The 21,330-nt window shown below is 34.6% G+C and overlaps 1 pseudogene; it reads right to left on the bottom strand.

Moving 5' to 3' along the window:
* Positions 1-8,925: 8,925 nt before the first annotated feature.
* Positions 8,926-21,330, bottom strand: part of LOC101696831 (phosphatidylinositol 3,4,5-trisphosphate 3-phosphatase and dual-specificity protein phosphatase PTEN pseudogene) — a 181,188-nt pseudogene continuing 168,783 nt past the window's right edge.

The following is a 21,330-nucleotide window of genomic DNA, read 5'->3' as shown; positions in this document are numbered from 1 at the left end:
CAAGGAAGAAGTCAAAAAGAAAATCAGAAAATTGCTAGACAGAAGTGAAATGAAAACACAGAATGCCTAGTCTTAAGGGATCCAGTGAGAAAAATCCTAAGAGGAGAATTTAAAACAGTAAATGTCTATATTAAAATGGGGAATGATTACAAATAAGCAATTTAACTTTACATAACTAGGAGCTAGATAAAAAAAATTACAAATTAAACTCAACATAACACACGGAAGGAATAATAAATATTAGAACAGAAGTTAATAAAATATAGAACATTAAAAATTGAGAAATAAAAGATAATAGAGAAAAAGATAAATTGTAATGCAGTGTAGACAAGTATCTTGACTTAGTACAACTGTCATACATGTCTTTTTGCCTATTAGTCTGGTTTTTAATCTACATATATGATAATTTTATAAGGTCTTGTAAGATGAATACATGAATCTAATGCTGGCAAAATAAAATGGGGATGGTGATAAGGGACAAAAAGAATGGAAATATGCTATGTGCATATACCAATTTGCTAAAGTGAATGCAATCATTAAGTGCTGCAAACATGTTCAATAAAAGTAAAAGAAAAATTTAAAAATCAACAAAACCAAGAATTGGGTTGTTTTGTCAAGTTGAATGAATAAGACAAACCTTGACTATACTAAAAATAATTTACATAGGTAAAATCATAATAGAAGACATTAAAGTGAAACAACAGAAATTTTTAAAGTGTCACAGAGACTATTATGAATAATTATGTGTCATTAAATTGAACATCCTAGAAAAGAAACTACACATTTCAAATGCATAAATCCTATCAATACTGACTCACGAAAAACTATAAAGCCTAAAAAGCCAAATATCAAATTAGGAGTTTGTGTTAATAATTTTAAAAAGTCAACAAATAAATATTCAGAATTAATTTGTTTCACTAAAAGCTCTACAAACATTTAAAGAAAAATTTACACCAACAGTTTAAAAACTAAAAGGGTAAATAAGGATCAAAATGTATAATTGATAATGTGAAATAGGAAGAAAAGTTCTAAAGGGGTAGGGGAAGTGGGAGGGGTAGAGGAAAGGAAAGAAGGGAAAGGAAAAAATATGAGAAAAGGAAAAGTGGAAACAAAGTCTTTGTAAATAGGGAAGGGTGGAAGGGTTGAAGGGAGAGCAGGGGAAAGGGGAAAAAATAAGAACCAAGATACATCATGTAAAGGTACAAGTTCCCAATGATGAATATAACTGTATTGTATACCTAACATGTACCAGTAAACTTAATAACAAAAAAAACTACCAAAAAGTAAATCTATCATCTCACATATTTAACATTTTATTCTAAAAAATATACTAATCTTTCCTTTAGCTTTTTAAATGTACAGTACCTTATTGTTTTCTCTAGTCACCCTATGGTGACATAATACTCTAGAACTTTTGTTCTTTTCTAACAATTCTGTAAAGAATGTTTATTTTAATTTTGATAGTAAATCTGATTAAATCTGTGTTTCAGGTTGGTAATATGGACATTTTGACTATATAATTCCTTCAATCAGTGAACATGGTATGTCTACTTTTGTGTTTCTTCAATTTCATTACTATTCTATTCTTTTTATTGGAAAACTTTCTTCTCTTTGATTATATTTTTTCCTAGGTGCTTAATGCTTTATCACTCTTGTAAATGTAATGGCCTTCTTGATTTTTACATCAGATACTGCACTATTAGCATTAGTAATGCAACTAATTTTTTTTTTTTTTTTTTTTTTTTGGTACCAGGGATCGAACTCGGGTCCGTGTGCTTGTGCAGCAGGCGACGAAACCACTGAGCTAACTCCCCGGCCCTAATAATGAAACTAATTTTTGTATGTGGATTTAATATGCTAAACTATTGTTGAATTTATTTACTAGCCTAATCAAGTTTTTGTGGAGCCTCTGTAGCTTTCTATGCATAAGCCAATGCCATTTGCAAGTATTGACTACTCCACTTCCTTTCCAATTTGCATGATATGTTTGTTTCTTGCCTGATTTCTCTGACTATAGTTTCCAGTACTATGTTGAATGAAAGAGGTAAAAATGGTCATTCTTGTGTTCTTCCAGATCTCAGAGAGAAGGCTTCCCATTTAGTAGAATGTTAACCATTGCGTATTATAAATTTCCCTTGCAAAATAGAGGTATCACCTTGGGATTTATGTTCTAGCATATGAATTATGAAACAAAATAATCATTCAAATCCGAAGAAATGTGATGGATTTTGATTTCATATCTGGATTACACTGAATAAGGTTGTTTAACTATGCCGTGAAAGAAATTCAATTGTCAAAGTAATTATAAAATAGGAAATCTTATAGTTAGATCATGTTTGGTGTCTGTTGCATTTTATTTAATATATACAAAAATATACAATGTTCTACATGTATTCCAACCAAAAAAAAAAAGATATGGAGAAGTATATACAATTGAATGGAGCCAAATGTACAAACTGAATATGAGAATGTATGCTACATATAATTACTAATATCAGAAAGAAAATCTTCAGAACCTGCAACTGTTTTATGAATTCTTCTTGCATTTTTAAGTGCATAATGAAGGAAATGAAAAATAAGCTTACTACAAAATTTCTCATCTTTTTGATACCTGCCTTTATCTCATTAGGAAACACTACTTATAAATTACTCATTTTTTGATTAGAAATAATAGCAATAAGTTTTAAAACATGTGGCCTAGTTTTTCATAATCTGAAATATTTTGAAATTACACCATAGAAAAAAATCCTCACTTTTTGACCCTCTTTTTGTAAGTTATTCTTAGTAATATTAATGCAATGATAAGAAGAGACCACAATCAATGTAACATTCTTTTGATAAACCTTTTATGGAACTTAGAATTTTTTTGTTTTTGGTACCAGGGATCGAACTCAGGACCTTGACTTGCAAGGCAGGTGGTGGAACCAGTGAGCTAAATCCCCAGCCCTGGGACTTAGAATATTTTGATTTGTAACTTTTAACTTTATTAACATGAATGAACCTTGAACTTTAAAAATTTTATAATTTTCATTACCAATAACTGATTATATGTATGTAATTACAATCTGAAATCAGAATTTTAGATTATGAGAGTTTAAAAACAACTTTTTCTTATTATTAATTATCAGAATGCTTTTGAATACATAGAGAATACTACTGAAAAGCCAGCATGTGGCACAGGTGCACAAGCTTCAGTCAGACGTCTGCCATTCCATCGGCCACAGCTAAGGACCCACCTGGAAAAGAGCTACACAGGCACACAAGCAATACCCAGAGGCTCAACCTGATACCATTGATAAGTGCATGGAGACCCTAGCCAAAGCCTACCCAAACAACAGGAACCGGGGTGCACAGCCCCCAGCCAAAGACCCTTCCTGACAACAGCTACATAGGGGCCTCAGCAAGAGGCACAACTAGATACCATCTCAAGTGTGCTCAGGCCCCAGCCAGAAGCCCACCCAGACAAGAGATCAGCTCAGGGATCCAGAAGGCCACCACTCTGAACCCAGGAATTGGCGTACTGGTGAGCAGCAGAGTAAAGGCTGCTCCATGGCTTGCTGAGAATTCAAGACCACTGGGTGAGCAAAAAGTTGCCTCAACAAAGGCACAGCAGGCTGCATCTGTTGAAATGAGAAGACATGTAAATGAGTCCCCAAACCAGACTCCCAGATCAGCTAAGGCAACCCCAAAGGGCAACAAGAGGGAACAATCTGATACTCAACCACCTGGACTCCCTGAACTGGCAATGAAAGAGGACCAGGAAAAAATGAAATCAGAAATAATTTTTCAGATAACAGGAGAGATTGTCCTCATAGTACAAGACATTATTAATAAATCTAGAGAGGGACACAGATAAAAAATAGAGGAGCTGAGGAACATGATGGAATCCCAGCATAGGAAACAATTGGAATCCATAAAACAGATGCAAACCAATTTCCAGGAGAATAAAAACTCCATTGAAAGTTTATGCAGCAGAATGAGCCAATGTGAGGACAGAATTTCAGATATAGAAGATAAGATTGCAATTAGTGATCAGGAAAAGAGAAATTTCTTTTTTCTTTTCAGTTTTTACGTATAAGTATTTTTTTTTTTTTTTGGTACCAGGGATCGAACTCAGGTCCTTGTGCTTTCGCAGCAGGTGGCGAAGTATTTTTATTAATCTAAAAATAACTTTATTATCAAACACACACATATAGAAATTGAAACCATTCAAAGAAGAATAATGCAAGGGAAAGAAACTGCAATAATATTCAAATACAGTAAAACTCAACCAAAACAAAACTGGAAAGCACTTAAACACTTTTCCATATACCTTAAAAAAACATCTCAAGTACCAACAAGACACCAGAGGATGTGATTTGTTTCAGAAAGATCGCCAAAACCAACATTGAATAAATAGTGGTCTGGAAAAAAAAGTCCAGTTAGCTAGCATACTCCACATAAGCCAAGCTACTCTCTAATTTAAATTTTGATACAGTCATATGACACGCAATGGAAACACAATCCAAGAAATATGTTATTAGGCCATTTCATCCATGTGTATCCTTAATTACACTATCAGTTTCTCACACTAGAGAAACTATTCGGTATTTATGCATATGTGTCCTATTTATTTCACTTAAGAGGATGGCCTCAATATGCATCCATTTAGCTATAAATGTCTCTAGTTTCTGGTTCTTTATGGCTGAGTAGTACTTCATTTTATATAAAAAAAACACATCTTCTTTATCCAGTCTCCAGTTGATGGGCACTTGGGTTGTTTCCAAGCTTTAGCTATTACAAACTGTGCCGCTATAAACATGGGTGCACATATATCACTATGGTATGATTCTTTTAATTCTTTTGGGAAGATAACCAGCAGGGGGATAGCTGGGTCGAACGGGACCTCCAAGCCTAGTTCTTTGAGGTATCTCCATATTGATTTCCACAGTGGTGGCACCAGTCTGCACTCCCACCAACAATAGAGAAGGGTTCCTTCTTCCCCATCCCCCCACTAGCATTTGTTATTAGGTGATTTCTTGATAGCAGCCATTCTTTCTGGGGTGAGGTGGAATGCCAGTGTTGTTTTCATCTGCATCTCCCGAATAACCCTTGATGTTGAACATTTTTTTGTATATTGATTAGCTGCTTTTACTTCTATGCCTGAGAAATGTCTATTCATTTCAGATGCCCATTTTTGAACTGGGTCTTTGCATTTGGGGAGGTCTCATTTTTTCAGTTCTTTATATATTCCAGATAGTAGTCCTTTGTCTAAGGTACAGTTGCTGAAAATTTTTTCCCACATTCTAGGTTGTCTCTTAGCTCTGTTGGTAGTTTCTCTTGCAGTGGAGAACCTTTTTAATAAGATGAGATCCCAGTTGTTGATTCTTTTTGCAAGTTCCCATGCCACTGAGGTTTTGTTCATAAAGTCTTTTCCTATGCCATGTCATCGAGAGTTCTACCTAACTTATCTTCCAACAAATTTAGTGTTTCTGTCTTGATATTTAAATCTTTAATCCACTTCTATCTTAGTTTAGGGCATGGTGATAGGTACAGGTCTAGTTTTAATCTGTGGCTGGTTGAAATCCAGTTTTTCCAACACCATTTATTAAATAGGCTATCTTTCTTCCAATGAGGATGGTTGGCTCCTTTGTCAAAGATGAGGTGGCTGAGCATATCTTTTCATATTCTTTTTCAGTTTAAAGTGGAGTTTACAACACCATAACAAATGGGCATCTGATTGGTATGAGGCATTGTCCTGTGCACATCATTTTGTGTGTGTGTATGTGTGTGTGTTTGTGTGTGTGTGTGTCCTCAGTGCATAGCATTTACACACAGAGCCACTGCTGCACAAGATTATCAGAAGAGGCTGGATCAGAGTTAGGCCGTTTAACAGACTGAAACTTTTTAGTATGTATATTCTATATGAAAACAGGTTGAACTTTTGAATTGGCAAGTAGAAGGCAACTGTACCAAATACTACAGTTAAAGCCCCAACTTGAGTGCACAGTTCCACTCCTTCCATCTGCATGCAGGACACATTATCAGTATTTAAAGGTAAACGAGGCACTTTGTGGCAACCACAGCTATTGTTATGAACATATTGCACCAATTTTCTAGAACTAAACATGTAATTTGTACCCTACTTTTATTTTTTAAAACTGAAACATTTGACGCAGCAGGAAAACTCCACTTAAGTTGATAACCTGTGTTACAGCAAAGAATGGTGATGCCATTTGTTCACCTATCCTTTTATAATTATGACAAAAATATCTAAGAGGAGCTACAAAGGATTTGGGATGGTACAAGGCCCAATTGTAAGCTTTCTTAAAAGTGGCGCCTTCAAGTAACTTCAGACATGTAAGCTGCCGCACATACAAAAAGTTTAAAAAAAACATTCCAGAAACTTGGGACAAAATACTATAGAATGTAGTTCAGGCTAATTATGAATACTGTCATAAAAAAAGTTTTAATTAAGACTTGAAAACCTTTCAGTCATAGCAATTCTTGTCTAATTCTTTGGGAATGGTAACTGAAATAAAGGAGAGTATGTATAATATGTATTTATATATATATAATACTTAATGCTGGTTTTCCATTTCCAATGACTACACCATAAAATGTAAGCAAGTCTTCTCAAAAACACTGAAACATTCAAAATCAAAACCCTCATTCAGACCTTCACATTCCAAAGGAAAAATAACAGTGCAAAAGCCCAGTATAATATAATTATTTATAACGTGGCCTTTCATGTTACATATTGGAACAATGCAAGTTACGTTTTAATATGCTGTGCTCAAAACTGTAACAAAGAATATTAATAACTATCTTCAAAACATGAATAGTTGGTTTTCATTTTAGTCAATTTTCAGCTTTTATGAAAGACAAAATGGCATATTAATATCATTGGTGCAATCTGTGGAATAGTTGTCTCTAACTTTACCAATTTAACTCAAGGAGTAGTCAATGAATACTATATTATCAATGTTTAAATATAAATGTGTAAATCCTAATAGCCTTGTTAAAAATTTAAAAACTTTATTTGCTGAATGAAACTTATGAGGTATGGAAAATATGTCAACATTATTTACTAAGAATATTTTAGACGAAATTCTGCCTAATCTATTTACCATCAAACTTTATAAATGCTGCTCTAGTAAGTCTTATGCAATTTGTTTGTAAATTAACTAGGTCAGACTACAGCTAGTGAACAATTTCAGCATCAATTAATTATTGAAAATGGGATTGTACACCATTAAAAAATATAATGGTTAGGTATTCGAATGTCAAGTTCAAAGTATAATTTTAAATACATCAAACTTCTGGGGGAGAAATCCTTGTTAATAGTATCTTCACATTAGCTTTACAATAGTAGTTGTACTCTGCTTAAAACCATATGCATTCTGGGCATATCAAATGTATGATGATATTTGAGACATGAAATTGAAGCCCTAGTTCCCAACACTAGCACTATGAAGAAATGAATCAACACTGTACATTGAAAAAAATCTATTCTTTCAATAATAAATTGATAGAGCATACGTAGGACAATTTCTACTAAAAAATTAAATGCCTTATTTGTGCAGTGTGGAAAATTTGCTGCAACTCTAATTGCCTTTTTAACACAAATTTTTAATATACACATTATATGTATTCAGTATTCAAGTAAAATTTCCTAACAGTTAATGATATTTAAAAAATGTGCCAAACTGCAAAACTCATTGTAATAGAATGTGTAAGGTCAAAAGGGTGGAATGGCCTACAGCTACTGGATTGAATAAGTGCATCATAAATCTTTAAAGAAAAAGAACTGGTTACTGTAGAATCTCGAAATTTCCTGTGAAGTATTACAAAATATTTTATATTTAGTGAGTAAAAAGAAGCTTCTATGCAGCACATGAAGCATCCACAGGAGGTATGTGATTGAAACCTAATAAAGTAAGTTGTTGACTGACCCAGGTACTAATAGCATCTGACTTTTAGCACTGGTCTTGATTACACAGGAGATGGAGCAGTCATTACAATTCAGAAAATATCTTTAAGAAATCATTGTCAATTTTTATAATATTTCAAGCCCATTCTTTGTTGATAGCCTCCACATAGATATGGTTAAATCATTGTTGTTGTGTTTCTTATCTATGATCAGATCACTTTTATTGCCCTTCATTTGTGGATTATTATTATTATTTTTTTGGTACCAGGGGTCAAGCTCGGGTCCTTGAGCTTGCAAGGCAGGTGGCACAACCACTGAGCTAAATCTCCAACCCTGTGGGTTCTTAAGATGTTGCAAAAGATTCATACCTGTACCCCAATACAGATTCACTATAGCTGCCTTTTCTAGCACCAATATGCTTTTTAAAATGCACATACAACAAGCACTGACAGTGACCAATTCCTCAAATGTCTAGATTAATAACTGTAGCATGCTAAAGAAACATGCATGTAAATAGCTGGAGATGGTATATGGTCCAGAGTCCAGCATAAAATATATTCCTTTCTGAGCACTGTCTCCATTCCCCTAACCCAAATACATGCATTACGATGTAGCAAAAACCCTTTAGAAACTTCTCTCAGCCAATTGCAAACTTATCTGTTGCCATGAGTGCAAAGGGATAGGATGTGAACCTGTAATTCTCAAAGCTCTTTAGCCGCTTCAATTGGTGACAGAACACAAAAGGAAAAATTCCCAAGTGTAGACATCAGTCTATCTCCAGTTTTTAGAAAACTGGAATAAAATGGGAAAAGTGCCATTTTTATTTATGCTAATTGAATTTTAAATGTCCTTTTGATACAAAAGTTATATACATAACACAGCTACACAACCTTTTTTCAACTGCACAGCAAGTGTCAAAACCCTGTGGATGTATAGAGTAAAACAAGATTGGTCAGGAAAAGAGAATTGTTCCTATGACTGGTAATCTGACACAATGTCCTATTGCCATTTTTTTAAAAAAGGTCCATTTTCAGTTTATTCAAGTTTGTTTTCATGGTTTTTAACCCCTCCTGATAAAAAAAATCAGAGTTCATAATTTGTGTGTGTTGATCTTCATTAAAAGGCTCCTTCTCTGGGTCAGAGTCAGTGGTGTCAGAATATCTATAATGATCAGGTTCATTGTCAGTAACATCTGGCGTTACAGAAGTTGAACTACTAGCCTCTGGATTTGACGGCTCCTCTACTGTTTTTGTGAAGTACAGCTTCACCTTAAAATTTGGAGAAAAATAACAGTTTGCCTTATCTTTATTTGCTTTGTTGAGATCATTTTTTGTTAAAGTGAGTACTAGATATTCTTTATCATTATCTGCACACTCTATACTGCAAATACTATCAATTTCTTGATCACATAGACTTCCATTTTCTACTGTTTCTGAGGTTTCCTCTGGTCCTGGAATGAAGAATGTATTTACCCAAAAGTGAAATATTATGTCCTTTTTTAGCATCTTGTTCTGTTTGTGGAAGAACTCTACTTTGATGTCACCACACACAGACAATGGCTAAGGGAAGTCAAAATACATGAACTTGTCTTCCAGTCTTGTGGGTCCTGAATTGGAGGAATATATCTTCACCTTTAGCTGGCAGATCACAAACTGAGAATTGCAAGTTCTGACACTGAATATTGGAATAATTTCAAACATCATCTTGTGAAACAAGAGTGCCACTGGTCTATAATCAGGATGATTCATTAACAGGTACCTATAATAATACGCTTAGCACCTCTGACTGGGAATAGTTACTCCTTTTTTGTCTCTGGTCTTTAATTCTCCATAGAAATCTTAGGGGTCTTGTGCCTTTAAAAATTTGCCCCAATGTAATAAGTATACACAAATCATTACACCAGTCCATTCCTTTCTAGCTTCACAGTGAATTGCTGCAACATGATTGTCATCTTCACTTAGCCATTGGTGAAGATCTTCAGAAAAAGGTGTGACAAGTTCTAGCTGTGGTGGGTTACGGTCTTCAAAAGGATACTGTGCAACTCTGCTGTTAAATTTGGCGGTGTCATAATGTCTTTCAGCACATAGATTGCATATCTTGTAATGGTTTTTATGCTTTGAATCCCCTTACCACATCATCAATATTGTTCCTGTATACGCCTTCAAGTCTTTTTGAAGGAAATCTCATAGCAATAATGTTTGGATAAATATAGGTCAAGTCTAAGTCGAATCCATCCTCTTGATATCTCCTTTTGTTTCTACTAACGATCTCTTTGATGATGGCTGTCATGTCTGGGAGCCTGTGGCTGAAGAATAAGGAGGAGAGAGATGGTAGAAGCTCCTGCTGGCGAGGCTCCTTTTGCAAGATGGAGATGGCTCTGGACTTGGTCGCCAATGTCCCTCGCTCTGCTGCCGCTTGTCTATGGACCTCGGCCGGTAATAGCTGAGGCGATGGCTGCTAGATGGTTGCAGCGACTGGGACTCCTTCTCTTCAGCATCCAGCAGCCTGGTAGCCATGGCAGCGGGATGAGGAGACCACGAACAATCCTCCCAATGGCTGCCTTTTGCAGCAGCCTCTAGAGCCCTGGCCTTGCGGGGAGGGGAGACGGTAGCAGAAGAGAGGCTTGGAGCCTGCCTGGGTCCCTGAAGGTGCCGCCGCCGCCGCCGTCGTGTTGGAGGCAGAAGGGGAGAGGCCAACTCTCCGGTGTCCCCAGCCCTGGAAATGGCGACTCCAGCCCCCTCCCTGCCAACGCGGCTGCTGCACCCCTACCCCTCTTCCAGGAGCGGGAGGCACCACAGAACCACCTTCCGACCTAGCCCGACGCTTCCACCATTCCTCACTGGAGAAGCCAAGAGGAAGCAGCGTGGTTAGAAGAGAAGCCCGAGCCGGGGATTTAGCTCAGTGGTTTCGCCACCTGCTGAGCAAGGACCTCAGTTCGATCTCCGGTACAAATAAATACATAAAGAAATAAAAGAAGAGGAGCCCCAGAGTAGGCTAGAACTACCATCACCGCTGAGCAGACCGGCCTGCATCGCGAGGGCGCTGCTCCCATGGCTGCTCACAGGCACTGAGAGGGGCTCTGTGCCTTGGCTGCCATCTCCCACGCCTGAGGTGGGCCTGGTCTCACAGTGGCTCAACTCTTAAACTTCCATCATGGCTGCAGCTTCCTAGAGGAGAGCCTAAAAATTTCTTAAAAATAGTAAGGGACCGAGAAATGAACCCAGCAGCTGCTAGAAGATGCAAAGAAGAATAACATAAGACTGATCGGAGTCAGTGAAGAAACAGGAGAGAGTGCAGACGACATAAAAAAAAAAAAAAAAAAAAACTGTTCATAAAAGTGATGGCAAAATCTTCCCAAGCAGGGGAAAAGAACTTGACATACAGATAAGTGAGGCATATAGGACTCCAACTAGCCTTGATCAAAAAAAATCTACACATAGGCATATAATAGTTAGGATTCCAGAAACCCAACAGAAGAACAAAATTCTACAAGCAGTGACAGAAAAGAAACAAATCACATAAAAAGGAAAGCCCATCAGAATCACAGGAGACTTCTCAATGCAAACCCACAAGGCAAGAACAGTGCAGAGTGACATATTTCAAACCCTAAAGAAAAATAGCCTCCAATCCACATTGATGTATCCTGCAAAACTATCTTTCAAAATGGATAGAGAAATAAGAAACTTTCATGACAAAGAGCACTTCATGAATACCAAACCAGCACTCCAAAAATTTTTAAATAATATCCTAGGAAAAGATAACCAGGATCACAACCCCAGGAATCCCAGCAGAATGAATCCATCAGGCATGACAAGAAATTAAACACAAAAAGGGAGAATCCAACTAAAAGAGAAAGTCATGGCAAGAAGAAATCAATACATATTAATTATAACCATCAATGTTAATGGTCTCAATTCACCAATCAAAAGAAATAGACTGATAGAATGGGTCAAGAAGCAAGATCCAACAATATACTCCATACAAGAAACACACTTAATTCAAAAAGAAACTCATAAACTGAACGTTAAAGGGTGGAAAACAATACTCCATGTGACAGGAACCCCCAAAATAGCAGGAGTAGTGATCCCCTTTGCAGATCAAGTGGATTTCAAACCAACACTGAGTAATACAGACAAAGGTTACTTCATCCTTGTGAAGGAAACAACACAACAGGAAGAGATGACAATCATAAATATATATGCACCAAATGCTAGTTCACCCAACTATATAAAACAAATACTAACAGACATGAAAAATCAAAAAAGTCCTAATACAATAGTAGTGGGGGACCTCAATACCCCACAGTTACAAATAGATAGATCAACTAGACAAAAAATAATGAAATACTAGAACTCAATCAAACTCTTGAACAAATGAACTTGACAAATGTTTACAAAATGTTCCATCCCACAAAATCAGAATACACGTTCTTTTCAACTACACATGGGTTATTCTCTGAAATAGACCACATACTCCCTCATAGAACATGTTTAAGTAAGATCAAAGAAATTGAGGTTATACCCTGTGTATTATAAGCCCAGAGTGCAATGAAATTGGAGATAAATAGCAAAAGAAACTGCAAGAATTTCATAAACACACGGAAACTGAACAGCACACTTCCGAATCTGAATAACCAATGGGTCACAGAGGAAATTATAAGAGAAATCAGAGAGTTCCCACAATTAAATGAAAATGCCAATACAACATATCAGAATTTATGGGCCACGATGAAAAGGACCCAAGTTTGATCCCCGGTACCAAAAAAAAGAAAGAAAGAAAAAATAGAAAAGAGTGTTACAAGGGAAAATCATAGACGTGAATACTCACATTAGGAATACAAAGTGAGCTCAATAACACAACATGATGCTGAACCTCAAGCTTCTAGAAAAAGAAGAGAAGGACAAACACAAAGCTAATAAAAGGGAGGAAATCACAAAGATCAGGGCAGAAATCAATGCAATGAAGACTAAGAGAAAAATCCAAAAAAATCAATGAAGCCAAGAGTTGATTTTTCAAAAGAATAAACAAAATAGACAAACCCTTAGCCAACCTTATCACATAAAGGAAAGAAAAGGGTCAAATCCATGCAATTAGTAATGAAAAGGGTGAAATTACAATAGACCCAGCAGAAATCCAGAGGATCACCAATACCTACTTCCAGAACCTATACACCAATAAGATGAAAAATACAGAAGAAATAGACAGATTCTTAGTTATGTATGAATTACCAAAGTTGAACAAAGAGGACCTAAAAATTCTAAATGACCCTATATCAATCAATGAAATTGAAAATATACTTAAAAACTTACCAATAAAGAAAAGCCCAGGTTCTGCTGTCCTCACTGCTGAATTCTACAAGACATTTAGAGAGGAACTACTGCCACTACTGTTTAAACTCTTCAGTGAAATTGAAAGGGAAGCAATATTCCCAAATTCATTCCTGGAAGCAGGCATCACCTTGATCCCCAAAGCAGAGAAAGACCCAACTGAAAAAGAGAACTATAGACCAATCTCACTAATGAACACAGATGCAAAAATCCTTAATAAAATACTGGCAAATAGAATGCAGAAGATTATCAAGAAAATCATACACACTAACCAAGAGGGATTCATCCCAGGGATGCAGGTATGGTTCAACATAAGCAAATCAATATATGTAATACACTATATCAATAGAGCCAAGGACAAAAACCATATGATCATCTCAATAGATGCAGAAAAAGCACTTGAAACTGAAATCCTTCACACTAAAATCAGGAGCAAGACAAGGATACCCACTATCACCATTCCTGTTCAATATAGTTTTGGAAACATTTGCCACAGCAATTAGACAAGTGAAATAAATAAAAGGAATAAAGATAGGAAATGAAGAAGTCACATTGTCATTATTTGCAGATGACATGATACTCTATATAGAAGACCCCGAAAACTCCAAAAGTCTTCTAGACTTAATAAAAAAATTCAATAAAGGAGCTGGATAGAAGGTCTACACACAAAAATCAATACCTTTCCTCTACATGAACAAGAGACTCACTGAGAGAGAAGTGGGGGAATCAATTCCTTTCACAATAGCATCCAAAGAAGTTGAAATACCTAGGAATCAACTGAACAAAAGAAATCAAAGACCTCTTCTCTGAAAACTATAGCACTCTGGAAAAAGAGATTGAAGTTGATATTGAAAAATGGAAAAACATCCCTTGATCCTGGCTAAGAAGTATCAACATAGTGAAAATGGCTCTACTTCCAAAACTACTATATAGATTCAATGCAATTCCAATTGAAATCCCAGCAACATACATCACAAATCTCAAGAAAATAATCCAAAAATTCATTTGCAATAAGAAGATATCTAGAATACCAAAAGCAATACTAGGAAATAAAGAAAAAGTAGGGGATATCAAAACCCCCAACTTGAAATTATACTACAAAGCTACTATGATAAAAACAGTATGGTACTGGCAAAAAAGAGACCTGAGGACCAGGAGAACAGATTAGAAGATGCAGAAACAACTCCAGACACACTCAGCCACCTCATCTTCGACAAAGGAGCCAAACACCCTCACTGGAGGTGAGATAGCCTCCTTAATAAATGATGCTGGAAAAATTGGGTTTCAACTTGCCAAAGATTAAAACTAGAGCTATATATCTCACCATGCACTAAACTAAAATCAAAATGGATTAAGGATTTGAGTATTAAAACAGAAACACTAAACCAGCTGGAACAAAGGTTAGGTAAAACTCTTGAAGACATTGCTGTAGGAAAAGATATTATGAACAAAACCTCAGTTACCCATGAACTAGCACAAGTAGTCAACAAGTGGGATCTCTTCTTACTAAAAAGCTTCTGCACAGCAAGAGAAACCACCAACAATGTGAAGAGAGAACCCACAATGTGGGAAAAAAATTTTCACCAGCTGTCCCTCAGACAAAGCTCTAGTATCTATAATATATAAACAACCTAAAAATATCAGACCTCCCAATTTTAAAGACCTAATACAAAAATGGGCATCTGAAATGAACAGACATTTCTCAGACAAAGAAATAGGCAAATAAACATATGAAAAATTGCTGAACATCACTGGTCATTCAAGAGTTGCAAATGACAACAGCACTGACATTTTATGTCACCCCAGAAAGAATGTCTGCTATCATAAAATCAATCCATAACAAATAATGGTGGGGCTGTGGGGAAAGAGGAACCCTCCTGCACTGCTGGTCAGAGTGTAGACTGGTGCAACCACTGTGGAAATCAGTATGGAGATACCCCAAAGAACTATGATTGAAGTCCCATTTGACCCAGCTACTCCCCTACTGGGCATCTTCCCCAAAGAATTAAAAGAATCATACCACAGTCATATATGAGCATCCATGTTCACAGCAGTGCAATTCATGATAGCTAAAACTGGGAAGCAACCCAATTGCCCATCAACTGGAGACTGGATAAAGAAGATGTGTGTGTGTGTGTGTGTGTGTGTGTGTGTGTGTGTTTATAAAATGGAGTACTACTCAGCCGTAAAGAATGAAAAACTAGAGACATTTATGGCTAAATTTATGCACTTTGAGGAGATACTCTTAAGTGAAATAAAAAGGATACACAAATGTAAATACCGAATAGTTTCTCTAGTGTGAGAAACTGAAAGTGTAAATAAGGACTAAAAGTTATTATAGATACTATGTAATAATAAGAAAAGTTGCAAAGGGAAGTGTAAGTAGGGGGGGTAAGGGAAAAGAAAGAAGGGAATGGAATTAATATGAGAAAAAAGCAAAAATGGAAACAAAGTCTTTGTAAATAGGGAGGGGTGGAGGGTTGAAGGGAGAGGAGGGGAAGGGGGAAAAAAGAACCAAAATGTATTATGTAAAGGTGCCAATTTCCAATGATGAATGTCATTATATTTGTACACCTTAAATGTATCAATAAAATTAATTTTAAAAAAAGAAAAGCCAGGATATAAAAACATTACTAACCTTTCACTAATTAAGTTTAGTGATCTCTTTAACATTTCCAAAGAGAATAAATAGCAAAGTACATAATGACAGTTGCTGTCTCATTGAATTAAGCTTGAGGTATATAATTTATTTTGAATATTTTTAACATTTATAAAATCCTTCATCATGAAGAACATTTTCCAAATATGCAATATTGTCACAATAGTACTATGCCTAAAATAGAAAAAAAATATTTTTATTTCAAAAATAATATTGAAATATTTGTTTAAATTGACATAGAACAAGATAAAATTATTTAAATAATGATCATGCACTTTATTTGATAACATTATGGAAAAATCTAAAATATTACTGTTCAAAAGTCATGCTCTTAGACCCATAATAATTATTGTTTTTCCTCTATAATTGATTCAAGTTTTCACACAATTATGAAATCATTATGTGGCATATACATGTTTGTACAAATGAAGAATTGCTTTTATGTGTATATTTTTCCAAAGAAAAAAATACCAAATAGAAGCCAAGTAAGATAATTTTCAGCCTTTAGAGTTTGATTAGATTATCTTACTTTTTTGTATAATTTTCCTTCATCTCCTTGTGAACAAAATCACACATTTATCTATGCTATTTTAAAGAAATTAATAGCCAGATCCAATTACTCCTTCAAGATTCTATTATAGTATTTCTATTATTATTCAACAGTATTTGTTAAAATATTTAAATAATTATCCTTCTATCTCCTCATCTCTTCTCCTCTCATTCTCAATTGTATGTATCCTCTGATACTTTATTACCATGATTGGTAATTATCATTTCAGTAAACCCTTAAAACTTTGCATTTGTCAATGAACACTTCAAATTTCTTACAAATCTTTAATTAGTATCTCATTACAATATTTTATTTTTTAATATCTGTTTAGATCATTATTTTTCCATTTTTTCATACACTTGGTCATAAGTAGTGGAGATTTTTGTTGGGAACACAATTGTACTGACTATTTCTGGATAATGAAAGGTTATTTAAAACTCAGAACAATGTCCAACTTAAAATTCAACATTTAGACTTTAGACAATATACATTCCTGAGCTAGAACAATGTATTGCACAAAATGTTGATAGTTTCCAAGTTACTAGTTTTTTCCCCTTTAAAACAGACCCTCTTTTATCTTGGAGAAAACTAACATTTCTGTTAATTTAACAGGAAAAACTGCTTTTTTCATTTTCTAATCTTAATTTTAGCATTACAGTTGATGACTTATCTATGACAGTAGAATAAGTCACTCATTGTAAGGGACCTTACCTCGTAATAGAAACTTTAGGCAATATACAGACTAGCAGATGAAGTTGTCTTTTTCCCTCAATTTGACTTTGCTAACTAATCAAGAGTAAGGTTATTAAGAATTCAAGTCTTTATAACCCCAGCATCAAATCACTATCATTGGAATTCTCTCTCTCAGTCATGCACTTTGTTTTCAAGAAAAGAACATATATAGCAAAGTTCATGTACTTTATTCTCATGTGAGAGACTTATTTCCTTATGGGATCTTTCCAGTAGCTTGTCTTCATTTAGAATAGTAACTATATAAATCTTTTAAAATTTTTAGCTCATTCTCCAGTTCTTTTGTGTTACAATGATGTTTTAAATAATTTTATTAGTACATGTTTGCAGTACATAAATATTATATTCATGGTGGAGGGTTGATACAAATATGTAACATACCTTAATTCACTTTACATCCCATTTCCCTCCCCTCCAATTCTCTTCCTATCTGTAGATCCTCTTCCAATTTTGAAAAGTTCTTTATCCCTGTTTCACATTACCTTTTATTTTGCTCTTTAATTTGTTCATACGCTGGGTTTTTCATATAAGAGAAACAATGATGCATTTAAGCTTATGTGTCTTGTTTGTTTCACTTACTATTATGGTCTCAATATGCATCCATTTTCCTACAAATGACACAAATGCATTCTTCTTTATTTCAGAATAATATTCAATGTGTATAGATACCACATTTTCTATATCCGTTCATCTGTTGATGGACACATACACTGTTTCTAAGATTTAGCTACTATGAATTTCACTGCTATACACATGAGTATGTATATATTATTGTAATTTGATGTCTTTAAATTCTATCAGGAAGATACCTAAAAGAAGATGTGGGATAAGTGGAGTGCATACTTTTAGATTTTTGAGAAGCTCCTACTGATTAACATAGTAGCTGAACTAGTTTACATTTCCACCAACAATATAGAAGTGTTTCTTTTTCCCAAGAGCCTCAAAAACATTTTTCATTATTTGATTTCTTCATACTAGCCATTCTTTCTGGAGTAAGATGATATCTCAGTGTTTTTTTTATTCTTATTTTTTCTTCATTCTTTTTTATTCATTAAGTTTATTGACACATTTTATGTATAAAATATGATGACATTAATCATTGGGAATTTTTACCTTTACATGATATATCTTGATTCTTATTTTTTCCCCATTCTTGTGCCCTTCCTTCAACCTCTCCGCTCTTCCTTATTCATAAAAAACTTTGTTTCCATTTTTTCCATATCTCATTTCTATTCCTTCCCCTTCTTTCCTTTCTCCTACCTCTCCTATTTCCCCTTCCACTTTGGACCTTTTCTTCCTATTTCACATTATTTACTATACATTTTGATCCTTATTTACACTTTTAGTTTCTCACACCAGAGAAGCTATTCAGTTTTTACACATGTGTGTCCTATTTATATTTCACTTAAAAGTATGGCATCAATGTGCATCCATTGCATGATAAATGTCTCTAGTTTCTCATTCTTTATGGCTGAGTAGTACTTCATTTTATTAAACACACACACACACACACACACATCTTCTTTATCCAGTCTCCAGTTGATGGGCAATTAGGCTGTTTCCAAGTTTTAGCTGTTACAAACTGTGCTGCTATAAACATGGGTGAGCATATACCACTGTGGTATGATTCTTTTGATTCTTTTAGGAAGATACCCAGCAGAGGAATAGCTGGGTCAAATGGGACTTCTAATCATAGTTCTTTGAGGTATCTCCATATTGATTTCCACAGTGGTTGCACCAGTCTGCACTCCTACCAACAATGAAGAAGGGTTCCTTTCTCCCCACAACCCCACCAGGATTTGTTATTGATTGATTGCTTGATAGCAGTGATTTTTTTTCTGAAGTGAGGTGGAATTTCAGTGTTGTTTCCATTTGCATCTCTCGAGTGACCAGTGATTTTGAACATTTTTTTCATATGTTTATATCCTCTTTCTAATTCTTTGTCTGAGAAATGTCTGTTCATTTCAGATGCCCATTTTTGGATTGGATTGGGTCTTTAAATTTGGGAAGTCACGGGCCAGGGATTATCTTAGTGGTTCTACCACCTGCCTCGCAAACTCAAGGTCCTGAGTTTCATCCCTGGTACCAAAAAAAAAAAAAAAAAAAAAATTTGAGAAGTCACATGTGAACTAGTACAAAGAATCAACAACTGGCATCTCGTCGTATTAAAGAGCTTCTGCACAGCAAGGGAAACCACCAACAGAGTGAAGAGACAACCCACAATGTGGGAAAAAATTTTTACCAGCTGTTCCTCAGACAAAGGTCTACTCTCTAGAATATACAAAGAACTTTAAAAATCAGTGTTGTTTTAATCTGCATTTCTATATTGGTGAGAGGTGTTCATCATTTTTTCATGGATGTTTTAGTCATTTGCCCTTCTCCTGAGAAGTGTCTATTCATTTTATTTACTCATTTTTATTGGGTCTTTTATTTTGGGGGAATCTACTTATATATTCTAGATATTAGTCTTCAATCAATAGGTGGCAAAAATTTTTACCCATTTTGTAGATTATATGTTCACTATGTTGATTGTTTCCTTTTCTGTGAAGAAAATTTCAAGATAATATAATGCCTTTTCCTAAATATTGGAGATATTTCTTGTGCAGGGTTTCTATTCAGAAATTTCTTGCTCATGCTTATGACTTCAATAATTTTATCTTTTTATCTTTCAACAGGTGAAGTGCTTGTTTTTAGTATTTAGATCTTTGGTTTTGATTTTTTTAATTGCATGGTGGCGATATGGGTCCAAATTCAATCTTTTATAGCATATACATATTTTGCCCAGAAAGATTTGCTAAATGAGCTTTATTTCTTCCTGAATGTTTTTAGCTCTTTTGTGAAAGATCAGGTGGTTCAATGTATCTAGGGTTGTTTCTGAACCCTCTATTCTGTATTGATCTACATGTCTGTTTTTGTGCCAGTGCAATGTTGTGTTTAACACTGTAGCTTTGTAACATGACTTAAACTTTGGAATCATGATGATTCCTTTTCTCTGGTTCCCTAGCGATTTGATTTTTTTTGCTATTCTGGTTGTATGAACTTTGGAATTTTCAGTCGTTCTGTGATAAATGCTGTCGTTATTTTGTTTGAGATTGCTTTAAAACTATATAGTTTTACATATAACTATATATAATTATATATAGTTATATGTAAAACTATATATAAAACTATATATCACTATATAATAACTATTTTTATATAACTATATATAAACATATATATTACCCATTTGTAATATTATATCTATATATTTTATATTTATTTATTTTTAGATTTTAATATATACATGTTAATATATTATATATAAATATATTAATATATTATAATGTATTTATATATTTTACCCATTTTTAAATATTTTTACCCATATATATGTAAATTATATATATATATATATATATACACATATATATATCAGTTTTGGAAGTATGACCATGACCATTTTGACACTATTGGTTCTGCCTAAACAGGAACAAGGGATGTTTTCCTGTTTTCTGGTATCCTATTCAATCTCCTTTTGCAAAGAATGGAAGTTTTTGTTGTGCATATCTTTCACTTCATCAGTTATGTTATTTTGAAAGTGTTTAATTTTTCTTTTCTTTTTTTTTTTTTTTTTTGGTACCAGGTATCGAACTCGGGACCTTGTGCATGTGCAGCAGGCACCAGAACCACTGAGCTAAATCCGCAGCCAAAAGTATTTAATTTTTCTTCATGCTATTGTTTATGGTATTGTTTTCCTAATAGCTTTCTCTGTGGATTCACTATTTGTTTAAAGAATTCTATTGATTTTGGGTATTGATATCAAATCCTGCTACATTGCTGAATTTGGTTATTAATTCAAATAATGTCTTCGTGGAATGTTTGGGTATTCTATGTATAGGATCACATCATCTGCACATAATGATAATTTAACTTCTTCATTCTCTCTCTGTGTCTCTATCATATATTTTATTTCTCTTTCCTGATTACTCTGACTAATGTTTTGAGTACTATATTGAACAGGAGTGGTGACAGTGGACATGGTTTTCTTGTTCTTGATTTTAGAGGGATAGCTTTTATCATTTCCTCATGTAATATGATGTTGACTGTAGGATTTTCATAAGTGCTTTTATCATATTGAGATAAAGTCATT

This window comes from Heterocephalus glaber, unplaced genomic scaffold (genome assembly GCF_053883595.1).
Source record: "Heterocephalus glaber isolate CG9 unplaced genomic scaffold, H.glaber_assembly_v1.0 deba00001523, whole genome shotgun sequence".
NCBI lineage: Eukaryota > Metazoa > Chordata > Mammalia > Rodentia > Bathyergidae > Heterocephalus > Heterocephalus glaber.
This window is presented reverse-complemented; position numbering and strand designations above follow the sequence as displayed.